The sequence below is a fragment of the Rutidosis leptorrhynchoides genome, chromosome 5, assembly GCF_046630445.1.
Source record: "Rutidosis leptorrhynchoides isolate AG116_Rl617_1_P2 chromosome 5, CSIRO_AGI_Rlap_v1, whole genome shotgun sequence".
Taxonomy (NCBI): Eukaryota; Viridiplantae; Streptophyta; class Magnoliopsida; order Asterales; family Asteraceae; genus Rutidosis; species Rutidosis leptorrhynchoides.
Genome location: NC_092337.1, coordinates 327,075,828 through 327,078,489, shown reverse-complemented (window position 1 = coordinate 327,078,489; position 2,662 = coordinate 327,075,828).

The window sequence follows — 2,662 nt, the reverse complement described above, 5'->3', positions numbered from 1 at the left end:
TCATTTCCATTAATTTAATAGACCACAAGATTTTCATTTCATTTCTCATAAATATCATCCATCTGCATAAAAATCATTCATATGGATTGAACATCTGGTAACCGACCTTAACAAGATGCATATAGAATATCCCCATCATTTCGGGACAACATTTGGACATGATAAATTCGAAGTACTAAACCATCTGGTACTTTGGATGGGGCTCGTTGGGCCCAATAGATCTATCTTTAGGATTCACGTCAATTAGGGTGTCTGTTCCCTAATTCTTAGATTACCAGACTAAAAAGGGGCATATTCGGTTTAATAATCCAGCCATAGAATGTAGTTTTAAGTACTTGTGTCTATTTCGTCAAACATTTATAAAGCAGCGCATGTATTCTCAATCCCGAAAATATATATTGCAAAAGCATTTAAAAAGGGAGCAAATGAAACTCACGATACGATATTTTGTAGTAAAAATATGCATACGATGATATTGAACAATGCAAGATTTGCTTCAGATTCACAAACCTATATCATTTGTATATATATTAATACACATAATTGTGATCGAACAAATATATTATTGTTAGTGATGTAACTCATTTATATAGTAGATTAATAATTTTCATTATATATATTTTCAATTTATATATAGATATATTAATATAGTTAAGTTATGTGTATTAAATATATATTTATATATATATAATCTTTATTTTTATGTTTATAACTTTAATAATGTCATTAATACTTTTATTTTCATTGTCGTAATTATTTTAATAATAATGATATAGATAGTACTGATAACGATAATAATGATAGTTTTAGTAAAAATAATACTTTTAATAATAATGGTAATTTTTAATAGTTTTAATAGAAATTTCAGTAATCATACAGTATTACTAATATTAATGTTTAACTGGTAAGTCGATTAATGATACTTTGTAATATTAATAATAATAATGATAATACTAATAATAATACTTATGCTAATGATAATAATAATACTAATAATTATAAAATGATACAAGTACTAATACTAATGAAAATAATTTGGATTATTTTCATAATAATAATATTAATCTTAATCATAGTGATAATAGTAATTTCTATATTAATAATACTAATAATTCTAAAATTTTAATAAAAATACTTTTATTGATTTTGATATAGATAACAATAATAATCCTAACAATATTAATGAATATATAATAATAATAATTTTAATCATAATCATAATCATAATAATAATAATACTCATTTTATTAATAATAACTAAGTTAATAATAATGACATTAAGTAATAATATTAGTAATAACAAATAGAATAATAATAATTATTATAACAATCATAATAATAAAAATAATAATAAGAATAATAATAATAATAATAATTTTTAATATTGAAAACTACCTCAACAAGCTTTTAAAAAAAAGTAGCTGCCCACGCCCGGGCTCGAACCCGCGACCTTTCGGTTAAACACAAACACCCATATCCATTGAGCTACATGTTTATTTCTATTTTTACTATAAACTTAAAATCTTTTAACTTCTGGTCTCAGCCCAACTGATCACTCTCGGCCCAAGTTGAAAATAAAAGGATTCACGGCCCAAGTGGTACATGAAACACGGCCTAAGTATCAGATGGTAAAACGGTTCGTTTACTTCACAAAATAAGTGGGGTTACTGCAAATCGACAGAAAGGGAAAAGAAAATATTCGATCCAAAAATCTCCATCGATTATCTTCATCGATCGTTTCTTCATCCCATCATCATCAATATCATATTCATAATTCATCATCGTTATCAACTATTCATCATCCCTACCCTTGAATTATCATTCATTATCATATTGAAGTAATATCAATAACATTTATATGAAGCAGAAGTATTGCAGTGGTTTAACCGGTTTGCAGGTGGGATTAGGGTTTAGTAACTATCGGCCACAAGGAAAACACGTGCAGTAGCAATTGGAAACGCCAACACCAATTGTATTCTGCAGGTTTTAATGGTGAAATTATGGTGTTTGTGTTGATTGATCAAAAACAGAAACAGGATGCTAGAGGCCGTTTCTTAATACTTATGGTGATGAAGTTGTGGTGGTTTTGGTGAAGATAATAAACCGATGGTTATGGGTTGTGGTTACTTCTAATAATACCAATAGTAACAATTAAATGAGTTTGTCTTCTGGGTTACATTCGATCAATGACAATTAGGCAGTAGCAAGGATCGAAGTTTGGTGATGATTAATTGTTAATGGTGTTGTAGTTGTTTCAGATAGTTGCAAGAGGGTGGGTTTCGATAGTTTGTTAGAACAAAGGTAACACGTATTATTAGGAGTGTGATAACCCATCCTAATCCATAAGGACAAATACAATAACATATGGATACATCGCGATGTATTTGACCTCTATATGATACGTTTTACAAACATTGCATTCGTTTTTAAAAGACAATCTTTCTTTATATCAAAAATTCACGACATGCATACCATTTCATAATATATCAAACTATCAATGACTTAATAAGAATCTTGATGAGCTCAACGACTCGAATGCAACGTCTTTTAAAATATGTCATGAATGACTCCAAGTAATATCTCTAAAAAGAGCAAATGCACAGCAGAAGATTTCTTTCGTACCTGAGATAAACATGCTTTAAAGTGTCAACCAAAAGATTGG